The 23,437-nt window shown below is 32.8% G+C and overlaps 2 long non-coding RNA genes across 2 annotated transcripts; both read right to left on the bottom strand.

Annotated features, from left to right (window-relative positions):
• Window positions 1–452: 452 nt before the first annotated feature.
• Window positions 453–9,586, bottom strand: LOC105196137. The gene is made up of 9 exons (XR_003269275.2): window positions 9,392–9,586; window positions 8,431–8,502; window positions 7,935–7,995; window positions 7,528–7,598; window positions 7,229–7,311; window positions 5,999–6,064; window positions 5,664–5,790; window positions 4,912–4,959; window positions 453–702 (listed from the first exon to the last, which is right to left on the bottom strand). It is a non-coding gene; the product is annotated as an uncharacterized LOC105196137 (long non-coding RNA).
• An 8,520-nt stretch (window positions 9,587–18,106) lies between these two features.
• On the bottom strand, window positions 18,107–18,553 carry LOC120357569. The gene is made up of 3 exons (XR_005574568.1): window positions 18,539–18,553; window positions 18,270–18,438; window positions 18,107–18,161 (listed from the first exon to the last, which is right to left on the bottom strand). It is a non-coding gene; the product is annotated as an uncharacterized LOC120357569 (long non-coding RNA).
• Between the last annotated feature and the right edge of the window lie 4,884 nt (window positions 18,554–23,437).

The following is a 23,437-nucleotide window of genomic DNA, read 5'->3' as shown; positions in this document are numbered from 1 at the left end:
AAAAAAAATCTTTCCTCAAAATATATTAATTAATCGATTTCGTAATTTTTAACATTACATGATTATCATCGTCAACTTATTGTCAAAACCATTGTTTCTGAAAACTTTCAAGGAAACCCAAAACTTAGGAATAATTTCAAACCCGCAATGAGAACCCTCAGATATGAAGCATTAAACTAGGCATCAGGAAGGAATCCTATGAAAGCAAACGAGAAATAACTTTCCTCAATGAAAATCGTTACAATTTTCAGTTGATGCAAATCACACAGTTACTAATGTTGACGAGAAGAACAATGATAAAACCTTACAAACCCTATGACGAAGCAGTGTTCGCGTCTATAACGTGAAAATAATAGAATACTTGCATTATTAATTATTATATGCATTATTCTTTTAACGATTTAGTATAAAATATAAAGCAGAATGTAATTTATTAATTCAATGAAACAGTATTTAATATCACAAAATGTGACAATATATTCAAAAGTAATGTCCAAATACATAGATAAAGAGACAAAATTTCAGTATATGATATTAACATGTGTATGATAATACTACTGCAATTTTGCAGCGTACTGTACAAATAATACTAAATAATATAATTAAATTAATTAGTATTATATTTAAAATTATTAAATATAATTTCGTTTAGAAGCATAATTATCAAATATCCATACTTACGTATGTATAATCCGAAAATTTCTGTAAAAAATACGATATGTAAAGTTATAAATACCATGAGATAAAAAACATAGATTTTTATCAATAATTAATATTGTTATTATTTCAATTATAAATAGCACTAACTCCAATAAATGCAACAAAAATTCATTATTTTTTTTAGGATTTATAATTTTTCAGGAATTCTGTTATTATTTCTAAATTTTTCAATAAATATGCATTAAACATTAAGGACATATGAGTAGTATCGCAAAAACATTACAAAGAACATTAAAAAATTCACATATTGTTCTATTATTACGTTTGTGTATCTGTATAAAATTTGAACACAATTTTCTTATTGGTTTAAAACTTATTTAATTTTTTGTTTAGTCTCGATCTCATAAATGGCTTTTAAATGAGCAAGTAAATCTATATCAACATTTACACAAATATTTATTAAAGTTCTGTTAATATATGTAAAAATTTTAATCTAATTCATAATGCTCCTGCCTCAACAAATTTGCACAAATTGTGTTCCTTTGCAAATTTGATAAGAAAAGAGCATTGAGAATTAAATCAAAATTTTTAAATTTACTAACAAAATTCTAATAAATATTTGTGCAAAAATTGATTTAGATCTACTAACTCATTTAAAAGTTATATCTTCAAAACTGCAACAAAATATAGTCGATTTCATTACAAAAATTATTATAAACCATAAAATTTTTAATTGTTCTTTTCAAAGAAATACAAATTTTTATTTTATAATAACTTTTGTAACAAAAATAAATATATTATGTTGCAGCTTTACCTTTAAACTCGGATTGTATAGCGTTAAATTTGAATAACAAAGAATTGAAAAAATTTTTATTAAAAAATTAAAAAGTTTTTAATACATATAGCATAATAAAGATAATGACACAGAAAATTACATAAAATTAAAATGAAATAATAATGCACAAAATCACAATATAACTAACGATAAAAACATATATATTAAATTTATTCAACTAATTCATTCCCCATCACACTACTCTTCCATAAGTCTTCTAATTACACCAAATATTATTTTAACCCTTTTTTTTATAATATAAATTTTTTGTTCTATTTTTATCAATTTTCGAAGTAAAATAAATGACTTTTTTACATTACAACTTTGCTCTAATATCTTTATAATACGTACAAAAGCATGGACGCATTTTACAAATTGCGCATTTTCCGACAAATCGTAATATGTATATGTACATACCACGAAAAAACTAAAATAAGAAAATGAACAATAGATACAAAAATTTCACAATTTTCTATTTTTAAAAAATCGTTCTACATCTCTACAAGCATCTACTTCATAACACGTGCGAGACAATGCTTTGTTACGCAATTCGCGAAAGGACGATTTAATAATTCGAACGCGTTGGATACGAGATCGATAGTAAGTTCGTTGCGAATGAGTTCTCCCTTTTGCGTCAAGTTTAACGCATGTCTAACGTCGACTAAGCTTTTTCAGCCACGATTCATACGACACTTGTATTTTACAAGCCATAGTCGCAGGGCAGCAAGTCACTTAAAGGAGACGCACTTTCTGGGGTGCTTTTGTCAACCCGCGACATGCTCACAAATCGTGGTTAATCCAGCTGATCGGCCGGTTAGACGCTAAGTTCAATGAGACGTTGTCTCATTGAACCGATAACATGACGAGAAGACAGAATGCACATTGCAACGGTCTCTAATATCGTATACCGTAATTGCATATGTGCTTATGCAAACGTAAAAATTATTTTCTACAAATCGCAATGTCTTATGCATTTATCACAAAAAACTGAAATAGAAATAAAAATTATACATAAAAATAAAAAAAAATTAAGCATTAAAAAATCATTTTGTAGTGCTGCAAGCATTTTTTCGTGGCACCTGCAAGAGACATTGCCTATTTATTACGCGATTAACGAAATAACGATTTAGCAATTCAAACGCGATGGATACGGGATCGATAGTGAGCTCGTTGCGAATGAGTTCTGCCTTTTATATCACGTTTAACGCACGTCTAACGTCAACTAAGCTTTTTCAGCCACGATTCATACGACACTTGTGTTTTACAAGCGATAGTCGCAGGGCAGCAAGTCACTTAAAGGAGACGCACTTTCTGGGGTGCTTTTGTCAACCCGCGACGTGCTCACAAATCGTGGTTGATCCAGCTGATCGGCCGGTTAGACGCTAAGCTCAATGGGACATGGTCTCATTGAACCGATAACATGACAAGAAGTCAGAGTGCACATTGCATCGATCTCCGATACTCAATCGTACCCCATAATTTCAGATGTGTTCAATCAAACGCAAAAATTATTTTCTGGACAAATCACAACGTCTAGTGCATTTATCACAAAAATTTGAAATAGAAATAAAAATTATACATAAAGATAAAAAAATTTTCTGCATTAAAAAAATCATTTTGTAGCGCTGCAAACATCTTTTCGTGGCATCTGCAAGAGACATTGCCTATTTATTATGCGATTAACGAAATAACGATCTAGCAATTCGAACGCGATGAATATGGGATTGATAGTGAGCTCGTTGCGAATGAGCTCTGCCTTTTATATCACGTTTAACGCACGTCTAACGTCGACTAAGCTTTCTTAACCATGATTCGTACGACACTTGTATCTTACAAGCCATAGTCGCCGGCAGCAAGTCACTTAAAGGAGACGCACTTTCTGGGGTGCTTTTGTCAACCCGCGACAAGCTCAAAAAATCATGATTAATCCAGCTGATCGGCCGGTTAGACGCTAAGCCCAATGAGACATGATCTCACTGGACCGATAACGTGACAAGAAGTCAAAGTTGCAACGTTCTCCGGTACTGAATCGTACCCCGTAATGGCACATGTGCCCAATGGAAGGCAAAAATTATTTTTTAGATAAATCATAATGTTTTGTACACGTATCACAAAAAATCTAAAATAGAAATGTGAATTGTAGTTTAAATTCTTTGATTTTTCATCTATCATTCATATATGATTTTTTAATGATACTTTGATTTTTCATCGCTTGCACATATCATCGATCTGTAAAATTGGATCGTATGCCATATTAATTATGTGGCGAAACGATCATTACATGTGTCAATGAAACGCATTGTCTTTCGTACTTGCCACAAAAAAGCTTAAATTAGAAATGTAAAATAATATATGAAATCTCACTGTCAATGATTATTTTCTGTTATCAAGATTAATGATTCAAGACAAATAAATTGTTAAAAAAAAATAAGTAGATAGAAGAACTTTTGAAAGAGTTGTTAAGAATTTTCTGTCTTTATAATATCATCTAAATGTTCTCGAAACTTAAATACTACACGTTTCTTAGAGTTTATTCTTTTATTTTCCTAGTCAACAATAAAGAATTTTGGTTACAAATGCTTTAATTTTGGCTTTATATAAGGAAAAATCTCCTTATATCAAAACGATGAAAAGTTGACTTATAATAACTTATTAATAAAAAATGATCATATTTTGCTGCAGTTTCTTGTAAATAACTTTTAAAGGTGTAAATCAAATTTTTTATGAATATTTATTAAAGTTTTATTATTGTATGCAAAAGAATCGGATTTATTCGTAATGTTACTTTTTCATGAAATTTATAACTAAGTACACAGAAAAAAATTAGTACCAAAGCAACAAAATTTATTGTTTCACATATAAACAAAAATATAAAATCTTCGAAAAATTTATAATCTTAAACAGATATGATTTGCTTACGTGAAAAAACTTTTTCTTTTCATGTAAACAAATTATTTCTGTTTATAAATTCTTCCAAAAAGATTTTACATATTTATTTATGTATGAAACAGTTGATTTAATACTAATTTTTTCTGTGTACTACAATTGCTGTTTTATTGAGAATCAAGATTAAACAAAAAATGTAATATCTTTTAAATCAATATAAAGATCATGTTCAAATTTAATCAGATATTCAAATAATAATGGAATAATCTATGAAATTTTTATATTTTTATAGTTTTTTGACACGTATTTCCTTAAATGGAATATTTCGAACGTAGTTTGAAAATGCAATTTATTTTTCTTGTATTGAATTACACAACATAATTTTTTAATGCCTATCCATTTTAAGGTAACGGATGTATAAAATTTTATACATATTTTATAAATGTAATTTAATTATAATGATGCTAATATGATATGTTTAATAGATTTTTTTAGTTACCTCATTAATAAAATTATTTTTTATCACTCACCGACCGATGCGCAACAGTGGAGTTATCAGCAATGTAGCTACGATGATTCTGTAACATAAAAACATAAGTTTAAATTAAAACAGTGTTAAAATAATTGTAATAAATAAAGTAGCGCTGCAATATCGCTTCCAAATGAACTAATGTGATTCATGATTTTTACTCGCATTGTATTTTTCAATCACTTTTTGATTAAATATCTATTTAAATAATTATGCAATTTCAAGATCTTCATAAAAATAAAGTTTTATTAAGTTTGTGTTTAAAGTGCTTCACTTATTATTTTTAAATCATTAAAATTAGGGGTGTGCGAGTGTGTGCGAGTACCCGAGATTTTGGGTTTGGATCGGGTCGGGAATTTTTTTGGAATCAGATCGGGACCCAGAAGTTTGTAAAATTTGGGTACCCAAAAAGTAATTTTTTCTCACATCAGTGTATAAGGTAATTAGATCTATGACCACTTCTTGATCCGATTTTAGATCCGAGTACTCAAAATTTACAAAATTTTGGGATTTTGTCTCGATTTCAGATTCCGACTCGATTTCGTTTTCCGACTCAATTTCGGGTTCCGACTCGATTTTGGATACCCAAGCTTTACAAACTTTCGGGTCCCAACTCGATTCCAAAAAAAAAATCTCGACCCGACTAGAAGCTCGGGTAGCCGTAATTTCGGGTACCCGTACACCTCTAATTAAAATAAAACGAATAGGTAAGAAGGAAATATTAATTTTACACAAAGAAGCAATAATACTTACCGCTAAGTTGCTCCACCGATGCCTGATACCTGTCTTAGGCCTCCTTCTCCCTTGGAATTGTCAAACCTCTTTCCTCACAAGTTTTCAGAATGAATCCTTTTAGAGCAGGTCCGTCTCACATCACGTTCTGTAAAAGAAATGTGAATATAATTAAGACGGCGAAACAACTTCCTGCTCAGTCAATTTGATGAGTGTTGCAACGGCTCTTTGCTCGAACGAGTTTTGTAAAATACACGTTCAAGCAAATTATCACTGTACAAATGTTGTTTTAATATTTTCCAATATTAAATATTGTTACATGAAATAAACACAATATTAATATAAGTATCGCTTACCAATTAAAATCGCGATGTTATTCTCATATTATAGCCACTCCGTTCTGTAAAAGCGTTCATCGCGTTCTATAAAAAAAGTATAAATACAATTAGAATGTTGAAGTGACTTTATCTCCCGCACGATCAATTTAATGCGTCGTCAAAGTGTCTGTATGTCTCAATCTGCACTCAAACGAGTATTGCAAAATAAGTGTTTAAGCGAATTATAAGGGTACAAATGCCATTTATATATTTCGACTATTAGATACTGTTATACTAATTGTAAGAGAAAAATTTTTTCAAATAAAAAAAATACATTTTTTAAAAATCATATATTTTGATGCAAACATTTGTTTGTTCTGTTTAAGTAAAAATATTTACTTTTATGTAAATGATATATATTAAGTTAAATTTGTAATTTTATATTACTATATTTTTTGCATTGAAATAATACTTTTGAAGTAAACTAATAATATTGTTAAACGTAATTAAAGTTCTTAAATTTAAAAATCTGATTATCTTGAATATAAAAATAATCTAACAGTAAACATTTTCTAGAACTGCAAGAAAAGAATAATTGTTTAAAAATTATTTCTTCATTTTATTTAAATATCAATTAAGAAATTTGTACTTTGAATGCAAATAAATAATAGAACTCAACAAGTAAATAACTTTTTGTGTTAAGTAAAATTTTTTTCTAGATATTCTTTGTCATGACATTTTTTTAAAGTTTTGATGTAACCCTTTTTATAACTTTGATACAATCGCTATATTTATTTATTCTATATTTATATTTACACTGAGAGAAAGTTACTAAATTTTAATAAATATTTATTCGAATAATACTAATAAAATATTTATTAAATGCAAATAAATATTTATTTAATACAAGAACCTTTAATTTAATTTAAATATTATTTTTTCTTATAGAATAAATATTTTTATACCGTAAGTAAATATTTGATTAGTACTATATTAGTACTATTCAAATAAATATTTATTAAATTTTTCTTTCAGTGTATTTGAATATATGCGTCCTAGTTTATTTATTCTTGAGTTATTAATACTGCTGAAAAAGACTAAGTAATTCGAAACGTCCAATTTATTTAAATATTAAACGGAAATAAATTTTAATTAAAATTTTTTTAACTAATATACCTTCCTTTTGTTCATTATCGGCCTTTCACTCTTTCTATTGCTTAGATATTCTTTTTTCAGTGTAGATGAAATGCAGTATTAATACAAGCTTACCAATTAAATCCGCGATTTCCCTTCCGGAGCCACTCCGTTTCGCATCCCATAAAAGCGTCCCGCATAAAAGCGTTCATCGCGTACTGTAAAAGAAATATAAATGCAATTACAATAAATGGCGATGCGGTTTCAACTTCCGCGTGATCAACTCAACGCGACGCTGTACGTTTCAGTTTTCACTCGAACAAATTAATGCAAAATACGAGTTTAAGCGAATTATCAACATACAAATATCGAATCTATCATGCCTCTGTTATATGTGGAATAAATGACGCAGTATTAATATAAATTTCGCTTACCTGTTTCATGAGATCGCGTCGCACGCGTCGCCACTTGCTCCGACTCCGAATCGCATCGCGTCCGCCGCGTCCTGCATCAGACGTAAAAATGCCGTAAATCAAGATGGTGAGCCGGTTTTTCGCACGCTACGATCGACGCTGCGTTCGCGCTGCGGCCGAGCTACACATGCCGCTCATGATTTTGATTGGAATAGATACGTATTAGTATTGTTAGCAGATTTCCGCGCGCGTCGCTCTCAATATGTGCTCGTCGCGTTGTCAATTGTACGCGCATCTTCCGATCTTACAAAATTAATAGTTAATTCGGACGATTAATCTGCTACTATTGATACACAAGTAGCAAAAGCCAATGCTACGTTTAGATTGATAATAAATATGAATGCGAGGTCAACTCACGTTTTCCTTACCTGTTAATTGAACTGCGACGCCGCTCGTTTCGGTCTCGATACGTTCCGCGTCCGCCGCGTTCTGCGAATGCAACAGGAAAGAAATGAAAATGGCGACAAGCGGCTTCTTCTCCGCGCGGTCAACTTCACGCGGCAAGTTTGACGCCGCGCTTGTGACAGTGTCGCACGCGGTGACGCTACTGTCTCGCTCTTAACTTCATACCGATGCATTTTCCGCGTACCGAGCAACAAGTAATACATATGCTGCTGTTTACGATTATTGCATATTCCAACGACAGAGCAAGCGTATTAATATATTATAACAACAAATCCGCGCGCGTTATTCGCAATATACGATAATATGCTTGTCGCTTTTTATCAATTGTTCGCGTAAAACATCTTCGGCATTAATCGTGATAAAATATTATACACTTTTTTACGGATCATCGCTATTTAAGTATCAAATCTTTATTGCGCGATGATTAAATATTGCGCGACTAATGTAGATTTTGCTTACCTTTAATGGATTTGCGACGCCGCTCGCTCTCGCTCCGATCTGCAACGCGTTTGCCCGCTCCGCTATCGCGTTCTGCAATGCTATCGCGTTCTGCAATCAGACAAATGCTAGTCAAAATGGCGAGCCGCCGGTTTCGTTCGCCGCTAATTTTACAGGGCAAGATCGACGCCGCGCTCGCGCCGCGGCCGCGCTACACATCTCGCTTATAATTTCGGTTGGAATAGGCGTATTAGTATTGTGAACAGATTTCCGCGCGCGTCACTCTCAATATATGCTCGTCGCGTTGTCAGTTGTACGCGCAGCGCATCTTTGGACCTTACAAAATTAATAATTAATTCGGACGATTAATTTACGATTATCGATATTGTACAAGCAACGAAAGTCAATACTACAGATTGACAATAAATGTTAATGAGATACCAATATACATAGGTTTCGCTTGCCTGTTAAGTGAATTTGAGACGTCGCTCGTTCCGTGCGGTTTCGATGCGTTCCGCGAATGCAACAGGAATGGAATGAAAAATGGCGAAAAGTGGCTTCTTCTCCGCGCGGTCAACTTCAAGTGTCAAGATTGACGCGCGCGTCATCGCGACAAAGCTGCGCATCCCGCGGCTAACGCGGCTTCGCGTTCATGAGAATTTAATATAAAATGTTATTGTTATCACTTGAAATTATATTATATGAATTATTTTTCATTGTTGAATTTAATTTTACCATTCCATTAGAGATTTTATAAAATTAAACAGTGTTCATTCATTTTTTTCGTATTTCAACAACAATATATAATAAATTCCCTTGTCTTAGAGGTTATATGTCTTATATTACAATTCAAATTATTATTATTATTATTTTAGATTTAAAACCTTTCAGATTATAATCAATTATAATTAATCTAAGGCAGATTTTATAATCTAAAACACGAAAAAAAGAGGTTATTTTTTTTCTTAAATGCAAATTATACCTTAAAATATTATTTTGCTGCAGTGCGCCAAATATTTTCAGGTTACAACAACCCAAGTGTTCCAAACTATTCATATTTTATTTTTTAATTCTTGATGGTTTCTCGCAAGAATCATTTCAGTGCACATTGTAAAGCCGCATCGAATCGAGTATTAGCGTGGACATGGCGCGTTACCTATTGGAAATATGTATATGGCTGCGTAGGCTGTATTCCGATATTAACTGCCAGTACTGAAAATGTATAGTATATGTGACGTGAACTATAAATTTTCAGTACTGCCAGTAAAAACGGAACACAGCCGTAGTTGAACGTGCACATTTTGTACATCGAGGCGCTAGTGGACGGGTGTTTTCCTCGAAAAGCGCGGGCATGCAACCGCTTCACCTCCGCGCTGCCAGCTGTCGGACTAACAGATATAACAATTTTGAAGGTGCCATTCGTTTGCTAGTCGTTTGCTAGTGTTTGCATGTTTTTTTGTTTTGTTTGCATATTAATTAGTTTAAACAAAAATTCGAAATTAAAATTTGGACAAATTTGGACAAGTAAAAAGCTGTTTTAGCCTTTACCTCGTGATTTCCTGAATAATTCATTGTCGAATCGTTTGCTAGTCGTTTGCTAGTTCCAAATATTATTATAATTATATCGATAAATAATGTAATAATTCATTTATTAATAAATGGGATTTTTATAGTAACTTTAGCCCTAGTAACTTTCTAGGTAACTTGATCACCCTATGGCTGCTCGCTTAGCCAATCAGATTACCAATCAGAGTTTCGGACATCAATGTTGCTTCTCTCTTTATATAGGACTGTAGTATCAAGTGTTCGGTATAAACTAGGGAGTCGATTCTGTATCAAATAAGTTGAGTAAAAATTACAAAAGTGAGCAAATTCACTAGCTTTTGACCAATAAAATTACAAATATTTCAGTAAATTTACTCACTTTTGTAATTTTCACCAAGGTGAATAATATAAAATTGACCCCTAGGTCTATAGCTTTAAAGTCCGTATCAAACTACGCATTGACCTTGTTTACACCGAGCACTTGATACGCGTACTAACTAGTAATTTTCTATTAAATTGTGTTCATTTCGGCAATAAATTTAAAAAATAGTATATTAAGTTGGTACAATATGAATCAAGATAATTAAATATATGTATTATGTATACACGCATTGTCGACAGTAAGATAAATTAATAGAAAGTTATTTGTTAGTATGCGTCAAGTGCTCGGTGTAAACTAGGCCATTGAAGATTGAGATTGAAGATTAAAGATTGAAATTTGACCAATCAAAACAAGGAAATTTCAACTCCTTTTATTTTGATTGACCAAAGCTCAATCTTTAATCTTCAATCTTCAATTTTCAATGCGTAGTCTGATACGGGCTTAAGGGCCACTTTCACCAACGCCGATTAACTTAATCGCTGATTAGTCTATCGGAATTGACCAATCGCATTTGTCGTTTTTACTTAACGACAAATACGATTGGTCAATTCCGATAGACTAATCAGCGATTAAGTTAATCGGCGTTGGTGCAAGTAGCCTTAAGAGCTCGTAAGCAAATAAAAAATTTTCATTTCTTACGTTACAACCTAACGGTCTTGTGTTTACTGCTATTGTAGAACAGGCATATGGGCCTTGCACATGAAATGCATAACATACCGTTTGTTTTCTGTTCCTGAACTCCCTGAATTAGTGTGCACTTAAAGTGAAATAGATATATATTTGAAAGTTAGTGAAAACAAGAAGGAACGTTCCAGTGCAGTCTAGTGCAGGAATAGAAAACAAGCCTATAACATAAGCATAACATAAGACCGATGCACCAATAAACATCCAACATAAAGTCGCCATATTGGTTTACATAAGATTCCCATTGGTCCAGAGACCTTATGCTACGCTTATGCTCTGTTATGCATTTCATGTGCGAGGCCCTTTACGCTACGCAAGTTACGCCCCATGTGACGGCACCCTAAAATATCTCCTACCACGATTCCCCACAATTCCCATATATGTAATACTCCTATATTGCTAGAAGAGTGTTGACCGTCAGCCCAAACATTACGGTGCAGACGTATAATAGCCTCTCTCTCGCGAACGGCCCAGCTGATTTGTGCGCATGCGGTTACATTTTTTAAAACACCATTAGGCGCGATTTTCACATAACCTGTTTTCGTGATTTGTGCGTGTGTGCGACGGTAAACAACGCATATTATAAGCGCCCCAAGTGAGACAAACCAAAGAAAAAATTTACAATGGTGCGAATTTGTTTTTTGTGTCAGAAAAAGGCAGCAAAGGATGGAAATTTTGCAATGCACAAGTAAATATCTTACATGTAAAATGTGTATTTATAAAACGTTATACTTATTTTCTCTAATTCAACTTATTTGCATAGCATTATTACACTAGATTTACTGTAACACATGATTGGATTATCAAGCAGTTAACAGCATGATGGAATAAATAATAATTATTTGTAGATTTCCAAAAGAGGTGAGCATTCGGGCACAGTGGTTACATGCCTGCAAATTATCTGACAAGGACAATGTGATACATGTACACATTTGCTCCGATCACTTTGTATCAAGTGATTATAAAAATAGCATAGGACTGTGTAGCAGAAAGTGGTTATTGAAACCAGGAGCAGTGCCTTCCGTTAATGTGCCAAATCCTCCAGCTGCCGAATTGCAGTTCCAGTCAACATCTGAGATTATAATGGACGAGACACGTAAGATTGAAAACATACAAATTTTTTTTATTGAGGGTAGTAAATACTGACAACAGAATTGTTACAGCTATGGTTCAACATTATTCATATTGTTTTATAGGATTAGTGCCTTCTATTGATGTTCCAAATCCTTCAGCTGCCGAACTGCAGTTCCAGTTAACATCTGATTATACAATGGACGAGACACGTAAGATTGAAACATAAAAATTTTTTTTATTGAGGGTAGGAAATACTGACAAGAGTATTGTTACAGCTATGGTTCAACATTATTTATATTGTTTTATAGAATCAGTGCCTTCTATTGATGTTCCTCCAGATTTCACATCAGTTTCAAATGTAGGAGAACTGGAATTTTCAACATCCAAGAATGTGATGGATGAGACACGTAAATTTAAAACTAAACTATTTTTCTTGAGGGTACTAAATACTGAAAGGAGTTGTTATAGCTTTAGTTGAACGTAATCCATGTTGATTTATTAATAACAGGTCACGAGAATGAACAGCTGCATACTCCTCCGAAGAAACGGAGATTTGCAGAACCTCGGTTCATATCAGACATTGTAAGCTCCGATTTCTCAACACCGAAAAGGACTCGAAGAGTCATTGCTATGGTGAACAAAATCCATAATAAAAAACGTAATTTGATCCACAATCTGCAGAAAAAAAATCGAGAGCTGTGTAAACGCATTACCACTTTAGAAGAAAAGGTAACGCATTTGCGTAAAGAAGCATTAATATCAGAGGAAGGTGGTGACGCTTTAATGGTATAGTATCTATCGAAATAACGACAAAGGTTGAATCTGGGACTCTATTCTTGAAAACATGCGAATAACTTTCGTTTACGAAAGTAACAGAATAATCAATGAAATTATTCGATTGTATTCTTCCATTGGCTATTTCGTCACTTTCGTATACGTAAGTTATTTGCATGTTTTCAAGAATAGAGCCCCAGTTTGCTCGTATTGTCAATAGCTGCGTTCAGCATTATAAATCAGAGGCATCCGTTTGCTCTTCCACCTCGAAAATTTATAGTATTTATCACGTATACGTATAGATCTTTTAGGTAAAAGAGCAAACGGATGTCTCTGATTTGGAATGCCGAACGCAGCTAATGAAGGTTTGACCAATGAACTGACTTTCATGTCTGATAACACATTTTCTTCTTAAGGTGATAATGTAAATAAAAAAAGTCATATACAAGTCATATACAAGTATGCAAATAGGGTTTCGTAATGATCGTGAACATAATAAAATAACATTTAACTGTTCTAAAAAAAATGAAAAACTTATGTTTAGTGCAAATTTTATTTGTCATTTATTTATAGGACTGATAAGACTGTGCTATGATAATTTTTTAAAGATTGAGCAAATATTTTCAGATATAAAGAAAGATGAGACAAACAAAGTAACTTTTCGGACTTTTTTATTATTTACTGTTTATTTATGAAAATATTTTTTTTATATTTACATTTATGGATCATTTTATGAAGAGAATGAGCTATCAGGCATCAAAATTGGTTCAAAATCTAATCAGACCCGCAGTTTGCGCAGATTGCTTGAGGTTTAATCTTGTTAAAGCTGCTTCAAATGTAGTCCACCTTCTGAAGTTGAAAAATATCTCTTTTATATTTTGATATTCCTAAGTATAAACTTAAAAAAACTGAAGTGTTAAAATTCGCTGTCATCGAACGAGAGAGAAGAAGCAACATAAATTTTAAAATTGTAATTTTAATTTTTCTTAAGAGTGTCCAGATTTGAACCGAAACGTTTAAAATAGATTTATATTAAATAATTAAATTCCTTTGGTCATGAATTAGCCACAGAGACAAGCAACATCGTGCTAAAATACCGACAATGAAATAAAATGGGATAAACTGTCTCTGGTCACTTAATGTTTTCTACTAATATTTCGCGCAAACTTTAAAGGGTTGTTCACACAATGACGTTAATGCAATTGAAATTCAAAATATTTATATTTTGATTTACAATTGGATAAGTCCTATTATATTCGCGTGGTACTCATTGCCGTTTGTCATATTGCACTGCATATGAACACATCTCGTCAGCTGTATTAAATAACAGGTGAGAAAACTAAATTTGAAAAACATAATTTTGAAATTACTATTAACATATACAAAAAAGAATTATAAGTTGTTTATAATTTTATTGTCTATATAATTTATTCAGAATTTTATTGAATATTATAGCATGCAAAAACGAAAATCAACTTTTTACAGAAATTGTAAAATGATATTTGTGCTACATTTTTTTCTTTTTATTGATACCAATCAAAACAAATGTGCAGTAATTTTTTTTCTTTCATAGGCCATGATGCCTGAAAAGGTGAAACACATGTTAAACAGAAAACTGAAAGGCAATAGACGTTACTCACCTGAACTTCGCAGTTTCGCACTCACATTACATTTCTATTCACCAAAAGCTTACGGTTACGTAAGAAAAATGTGGGACAACCTGCTGCCAAACCCTTCTACCATCCGAAATTGGTACCGAGTCGTTGATGGAGGCCCGGGTTTCACGAAAGAAGCATTAAATGCCATAGCACTACGAGCGGAAGGACCAAAACCGGTTATCGTTAATCTAGTCATAGACGAAATGGCTATTCGTGAGCAGTGCATCTACGATAAAGATAGATTTCATGGTGGTATCGATTACGGAACCACCGACGAATGTGACAATGACAACGACAATGTGCCTACAGCAAAAAACGCGCTAATGTTTATGGCAGTATCCTTAAATGACAACTGGAAAGTACCAATTGGGTATTTTTTAATAAAATCGTTAAATGGCAGTGAACGAGCAAATTTACTCACCCAGGCATTGCACGCATTAGAAGATTACAAGTGCAAAGTATACTCGATAACGATGGATGGCGCATCATCAAATCTCAGCATGTGTACTGCTTTGGGTGCTAATTTTCAATACGGGCCTAATTTCAAGCCATATTTTATAAATCCAACTACCTCTGAGCAATGTTTTGTTTTTCTCGATCTGTGTCATGCCATTAAATTGGTCCGAAACACTCTTGGAGACAAAAAAATTCTTATGACTATTGACGATAAGAAAATTATGTGGGACTTTATTGTTAAACTTCATCAGTTCCAAAAAGAATAAGGTTTACGAGCAGCTAATAAGTTAACCAATAAACATATTAACTATCAAAATAGTAGAATGAATGTCAAATTAGCGATGCAAACACTTAGCAATAGCGTCTATAAAGCTTTCGTTTTTTTAATGCAGTTAAATGACAATTCGGTGAAAAGTAAATTTGAAGGCTGCATGTCAACTGCTGAATTTTGTCTCCAATTTAACAACATGGCTGATATGCTCAATTGTAAAAATCGGTTTTCAAAAGAAACATTTAATACGCCTCTAACCGACGATAATTATGTGCAATTAAAAGCTTTCGCGGATAATTTTGAGACTTACATCAACACGCTGTGCGATCAAAATGGCACTCCCATTCTCAGGACTAGCCGAAAAACAGGTTTTCTCGGAATAATTGTATGTCTCAGGAATATGTTTAGCCTATTTGATAAAATAAAATTAGTAGGTCTAACTTATCTTTTGACATACAAATTAACCCAAGATTATCTGGAAACATTTTTCAGCGCAATTAGAAGCCGAGGAGGGTTCAATAACAACCCTAATGCCCAACAACTCAAAAGTGCGTATAAACGATTGTTAATTAGACACAAAGTTAAAGAGTTCGAGAATAGTAATTGCCTTTTTGACGGAATAGACATACTGCACGTCTCGTCTAATGTAAAAAATGTAAAATGCCCAATTGGTGATTCCAGTTTTTTACACGAATCCATTGATTTCGGCCACGACTATATTAAAACATATTGGGACTTGTCACCATATGTTGAAAATATAATTTTGTACATCGCAGGTTACGTTAGCAAACACGTTAGCGATAGCTTGCATTGTGATATATGTCGGGCTCAAGTAGTAGGATCAAAAATGCCTTTGCTGTCGGCGATAAAAAACAGAGGACCCTATATTGCACCATCTGCAGATGTTTGCACGATTTGTCGCATGTGTGAAAAAATTATCCGAGAAATCGATGGTTTAATGAAAAAGAATATTAAGCGCGAGCTACTTAATAAAACTTTTAATCGCATTGGCATTCCGTTTTCGAATGATGTGATGGATAATCATGTATTATCTCAAGACATTTTAGATAATCATCGCACTCAGTTGTGCAAAAATATTATAGAATTATATCTTAATATTCGATTATTTTACGAAGCCCATAAAATGTCTGAAAAGGAAGTTTATCTTAGAAATAAATACACAAAATTAATATTATTTAATCACGACTAATTATGTAAAAATATTCATAGAAATGTAACATTATACATATTACGTAACCGATTACAAGAAATTGTTGTGGACATGAGCGCAATCTTTAGTTTATCCTACATTTCACAAATTCAAAAAAATCCAAATAAAATGTATTTCTTATAATTTCACATAAAATTTGATCCGATCTAATATGTACGTTTTTTTTATGTATTTGCTTATGCACCACCATTTCTCTTTTCTGAAAGATTACTGATGAGATCATTTATTTCATGAAATTTTTATTTCATGAAATTTGAAAAAATATTTACGAGATATTTTATGCCAAAATCGTCGGATTAAGGCATAAAATATTTTGTATTCCATTTTTTTCTATTTTACTCGTACTTTTTACGCCAAATATTCTGAGGAAGTAATTAAATCTTAAGATTGTTCCATTTAAAACAGTAATAATGACTTGCTTGAACTATTAAAAACGCTTTTATCTAAAAAGATTACATTTTCCTATTCCATATCTTATTCTCGAGATATTTTAGAATGTCCATTAAAATGAAAAACCCTACACCTATAATTTCAATCATTCTCTTCAAATATTATTATTCGTTAATTAACATTTATCCGTTAGAAGTTGCAAATAAGCATTCGGTCGCGACCGGGTAATGTTTTTTCTGTTTCCGCGTCCTTTCCGTCTCATTTCCTAATCCTTGTCTCTCGCTCACACTCACTCAATAGACGCGCCTGCGCATAATGAGACTTGACCGTCCATGCCCATATTTGGAATTCGTGCATCTCTTTTTTACGGGGCTCGTCCATGGTGGAAGGGATAGCATGGTGTGCTCAATTTGCAGCCTTCTTTCTCTAAAATCTGCGCTCTCCGTCGTTTTTCTGTTTCTTATTCCAGAGGGCTGCCAACTGTGAAAAGTTGAAGTATTTCACTTTCTAAAGTCTGTACACCTGATATAACTGTCTTTGTCGGACGTTTTCTATTTTCACTCTATCTCTTTTCTTGCAGATAGTTACCGCTGTAAATAAATGTTATTAAATACAACACGACACAAAAGACTAATTGCGCTCATTGTAAAAAATTAATAAAAATTAAACAGTTTGTGTAAAATATAAAGATTAATAGTATTGAATAATAAAATAATATTTGAAATAACACTACAAATATAAATATCGTAATAAATTTTACGGTAATTTTAATAATAAAAAATAAAGTTCTTAAAAATTTAAAAAACAACTATTGATATACAAGAATTTTTTCCAAAACAAGAAATAAATAGAATTATTAAGTCCACAAATCATTACAGAATATTAATTTTTTGTAAATAAAAAATTATTGAAATTTGAAGATATTTTTTCATTAAAAATGAAAAGAAAAAAATAGTTAAGATAGTTAAATTGAATTAAATAATATTCATTGATTTTATGCTTGAGCCACGTGTTGGTGTTTTTGAATGAACTGACTAAGACAATCTCTACCGACAAAATGTGAAGAAATAAGTCATTATTTTTTATGCAAGTTTCATGATAAATATAATAATTTATTATACACAATTCTTATATTATACAGTTTTTAGATACACATAATTATTTATTATTTTATACATTTCAAAGTTAAAAAACTAAGAGCTAAAAATTCTATTTGATTTTTTTCATTTTCTTCTTGTTTTTGGTGGCGTTCAACACATTGCATATGTTTCCTCCAGCCTTCGATTACTGTAATAATAAAACAAAACATCATTGTTTATTGTATATACCAAGAATTTTGTGGCAAATTAAGATAGCAAATTACTATCATCAGTAATCGTTCAATGTTGTTCTTACCTTCTAAATCGACCCTTCGGTGATTCTGCATCTATCATACATTCCTGTATATTCGATGGATCATCAGGGCTGACGAGTAACTCGGAAGACTACATGTACATTTTCGTGGATGACGGGAAGCGGAAAATCTTCGGCTATGACTTTGAAGTCCATATTACTTTCATTGTTACTAAAATAGAAAATATAAATGTTACTTTGATAATGTTATGCAAAAAAAGGAATGTATTTTTCAGTAATTAATACATCAATTATTATTTATTCATTTTTACCTATTTTCCGTTTTTGGTAACAATAATGTTGGAACTGCACTCGGCAAAAGCGACTGTCTTCGAATGTCCATAGGAGGTCGAATCTTTTTACTTCTCACAAACAAATCTTCTGTGAAGTGTGCTAAGCATATATTTGCTGAAAATTCAAATGACAGAATAATAGTTAAGTTAACTAACAATTAATAAGTTAACAATTGTCTTAGTTTACATCAAGCACTTGATGTGTGCTATGTAACTTCCTATTAAATTATTTTAATTTCGACAATACGTATAAATGTATACATGATACGTACATTTAATTATCTTCAAACATATTGTATCAGTTTAATATACTATTCTTTAAATTTATTGCAAAAGTTAAGACAATTAAATAGAAAGTTGTTGGTTAGTATATATATCAAGTAATTGGTGTTAGGTTAGGTTGCTCTATTAAGATACGAATATTTACAATATTTTCTTTTGGAACAGTATTGGAATGTTGTGTGTGTGCCTGTATGTGTAATACAAATTGCAATGGAAATAATGTCATTACAAAAAATTGGCTAATAATATTTAATAAGACTTACCATTCTTAATATTTTTCGGCATAAAACTCTCTCTGATTCTCTGAATTCAGCCTTCACGCATTACTGCATTTTCCGGAAATCGGAAAAAGCTTACTTGCGCCGGCAAGTACGTTTCGTTGCAATTTTTACACGATTTCACTACACAATGTACCATTTTCACTTTATTTTACAATAAAGTTTAAAAAATAACCTCAAAGCACGTGTTGTTACTATGGACGCTATGAAGCAAAGACACTGAAATTGGAGCAATGACGCTGGCGGCGCTGGTATGACAGAAAAAGACGCAATGCACGCACTCGTACGTGTGACAAAGATGCGACCATCTAGGTTCAGCAACTTTCCGACATTAAATATTTCATTTTTTCACAGTTGGCAGCCTTCAGGAATAAGAGACACTTTGCCGTGAAAAGGAGCGTGGTTTAGCCAAATTGAGCACACCATGTTATACTTCCACCATGGGCTCGTCCCGCTCATTGTGAAGATACGGAACTAGCAATATAGGAGTATTACATATATGACAATTCCCGAAAAACCACGCCTCGCCGTCGCCGCCATTGTCGCCACTGCTGCCGTCGTCATCATAATGTAAGAAACAAGGTGAAACAACGCGCATCGTCGGCGGCTCGATGGGCGGTAAGAGGCGTGGCTCGATGTGGTGAGCCAATGAAATTTGGGTCCAAATATATCCGCACAATTTGAATACGAAACAATCATATGTAGTCACACGTACTTAAAATGTAGATGTTGTTAAAAAAAATAAATATAAAAATGTAAAAATACTTGAAATTTATTATCTTTAACACAAATTACTGTTTCAATAAACACTGTTGTTATAAACATAAAATACAACAATTTAACCAAACACATAAGTTCATTCTTATAATTTTCCAAATTTTTTCTAATTCAAGTTTAAAAAATTTGAAATAACAATTATCACAATTTTCATTAATGTACAAAGTCTCAACTTTAACTTCACGTTCTTCCTTTTTTAAGTAGCTTTGAATTTCTCCGATTCACCGATTATTCCGATTCACGTATAAATACAAGTATAAATATGCCCCAGTACCGGAGCCGTAGCCATATTGAATCTCAAAATTTGGACCCACTTCTGATTGGTCTAGAGTATGGTCCACTGCGCATCTGGTTACTTATTTCACCTTTCTTCTTACATCATGGTCGTCATCATCATTCGGTTGTAGTTTGTTACGGGGCTTGCATCGCGAAAACTTTACTGCGTATTACGTATATTATTGTTGCTTATAGCGTTTTTCACCGGGAAAACTAGTGTTCACTAAATGTGCACTCGCTGCTGATAATTGAATGTTTTCGTTATCGCGCGAATTGAAACGTTCAATTGTCAGCGGCGAGTGCACTAGTTCAGTGCGTACTAGTTTTCCCGGTGAAAAACGCCATTAGGAAGATGGGATCGAGTCGACTCGCTCGTTTCCCATGAAACTCGTGCGAGAGTGAGCATCGAGGTGAGCATCGAGCGTCGAGGTGAGATAAAGTCCACACCCCTTTTAGGGTGATTATAAAATTGTTTATAAATTGCGTCTGGAACTTTTTTGTCTCCTGATCCCAGACTCTCTTCTTCATTTTTTCTATTCTGAAGATATCCTTTTTATCTACTATATTCTCCCATAATTCTGGAATTTCGTACAGCCAATCGGTAATTACACCCCTGCTAAAGGTATCTGTAAAATCAACAAAACCTTGTAACCAACCATTAGATTGTTTATCAAGTTTATCCAGACAAGCATTCGCATCTAACGCATTTTTGAAAGTTAATACTGCGAAGTTATATTTAATCATATCAATACTAATCGGACGAATTAAATTCTGATTGCACCATAGCGATATCTTAATGCTATTTTTTCCTTTGCTAGAAGTGCAATGACTCTGTGATATCTTGCATTTAATTTTACATTCTCCCTGGGTAAATCTATCAAATCGTCTATTGATTTCTTTCACTAGATTATCATAGGTACTTTTTTCTATATCTTTCATTTCCTTTAATTCCCCCTCTACTACTACATATTTCTCTTGCAAGATATTACCGTCATTGTCAATTCCTTTTGACTTATGTTCCTGAGACATACCCTGTTTAGTTATCTTATCACATTTTGTATTTATCGACCTGTCCTTTATCTGCTCTCTTTTCTCTATTCCCTCGGAATCTGTAAACATGTTTACTTCCTGACTTATACCGACGTGCCCTTTCCCCCCTTTAACCGTCTTGTCCATTGTCTCGCTACATTTTTCCTTTGTCACTACTGGTTCACTTTGAATCACGCTACTTTTCAAATTCGAGGTCTCAACCGATTCTATGCCTAATATTTTAGCGCATTTTTGTACATCCATTATCTCTACGTCGCTTTCCTCCGCCGCAAAATCTTCGTCTTCTTGTCCCGCCTCGTTTGAATCTTGACTTCTCAATGACATGCTTCTTCTCCTATTTCCTCTACCCACTTTTTCTATATCTTTCATTGCCTTTAATTCCCCCTCTACTACTACATATTTCTCTTGCAAGATATTACCGTCATTGTCAATTCCTTTTGACTTATGTTCCTGAGACATACCCTGTTTAGTTATCTTATCACATTTTGTATTTATCGACCTGTCCTTTACCTGCTCTCTTTTCTCTATTCCCTCGGAATCTGTAAACATGTTTACTTCCTGACTTATACCGACGTGCCCTTTCCCCCCTTTAACCGTCTTGTCCATTGTCTCGCTACATTTTTCCTTTGTCACTACTGGTTCACTTTGAATCACGCTACTTTTCAAATTCGAGGTCTCAATGACATGCCGATTCTATGCCTAATATTTTAGCGCATTTTTGTACATCCATTATCTCTACGTCGCTCTTCTCCGCCGCAAAATCTTCGTCTTCTTGTCCCGTCTCGTTTGAATCTTGACTTCTCAATGACATGCTTCTTCTTCTATTTCCTCTACCCACTTCTCTTCTAACCTCTTCCTTAGAATAGGGATTAAATCTGCTCCCCCGTCCGGCCGGGGGAACATTTGCCATGATGTATCTTGGGCCCTTTATTAATTATCTGCTATTTTAAAGTAACTTAACTCAACTCAACACCTCACGTCACCCCCGCGCAACCACGTCGCACCGTCTCACTTAGGTATCACAGAGAGCTACAATACCACGTCCGTTCGGTTCGACTGTCTCACGCGGAAACCCGATTTTTTAATATAAAAGTTTTGAGGTTTTGTGATGCAGTTGTTAAAAATAACGAGTTTGTTTATTGCGATGAACACATTGAGTGATACTTGAACTGAGAACTATTGAGAAATATTTTTGATTAATTGGTTGCAAATTATCAATTTATAAATTATTTTACAAGCGTAATAAATTTTTTTATGTTTAGGTAAAACCATGCAGTGGGGAAAACAAAAACCGTTAAGTTATCAGTATCAAGGATAGAAATATATAGCTCGATAGAGCATATTCAGAAGCTGCCAGAAAATTATTAGAGATATTCATGAAGGAAAATGATCTAATGGATAAACTACGTAGTATAAAGAGTTATTTCTTTCATTGCTCAAGGAGATTTTGTGGTAAGTTCAATTTTTATTAAAACTCACACTCAGAAAAAAATGTAGCATCGTATTCTGCTTTTACGTAAAACTGTAAAAAAAGAAATATTACCGTTTTTATTATTAATTCAATTTATTTAAACATTAAATTTTTATTAAATTTGATTCGTGCAAGTTATGAATTCGAGAACAAGAGAAAGAATCCATTGGGATTTTGTGATGAAATGTGATAAAAATCAAATATTAAAATTGTAATGTAAAATAATATTCTTAAAAATATATTTCTATAAATTAAAATTTAAAATTAAATTCGAGAAAAAATATATTAAATACGTTACACTGTTTTATTTCAATACTGTCGTTAATTATAAATTTAAGAAAACAAAGGGAGTTTAAAATTATTAAAAAATTGTAACGCCGGAGTTTAAAATCGTTATAAGCTCTGAGAAAAATTCAAGTATTGACGCTGCATGAGTTTCACTGCACGTTAATCGTTGCAACTCGAAGTAAATGGGAAACCGATGCAGAAACTCCCGATCGCGTCGCGGCGTTACGGCTCGCTCAGATCTTCGAATTTTCTTCGTATTCGCGCGTTATGAATCCAGCAAGCGGGATAGCATGACCGGTTTATCTCGATCGTAAAACTTTCAGTGAACGACGATGTAGTACGAGGTGAGATTTATACACGGAAAAAAAAATTTACTAATTTTAAGTAAAATGTCATTGCTTCAAATAAATAATTTTCTAAAATAGTCCCTAGCAGGCATTTAATTGATTCATAAAT

Source organism: Solenopsis invicta, chromosome 4 (assembly GCF_016802725.1).
Source record: "Solenopsis invicta isolate M01_SB chromosome 4, UNIL_Sinv_3.0, whole genome shotgun sequence".
Lineage (NCBI taxonomy): Eukaryota > Metazoa > Arthropoda > Insecta > Hymenoptera > Formicidae > Solenopsis > Solenopsis invicta.
Note: the sequence above shows the minus strand (reverse complement) of the source record. Positions and strands in the feature narration are given on the sequence as shown.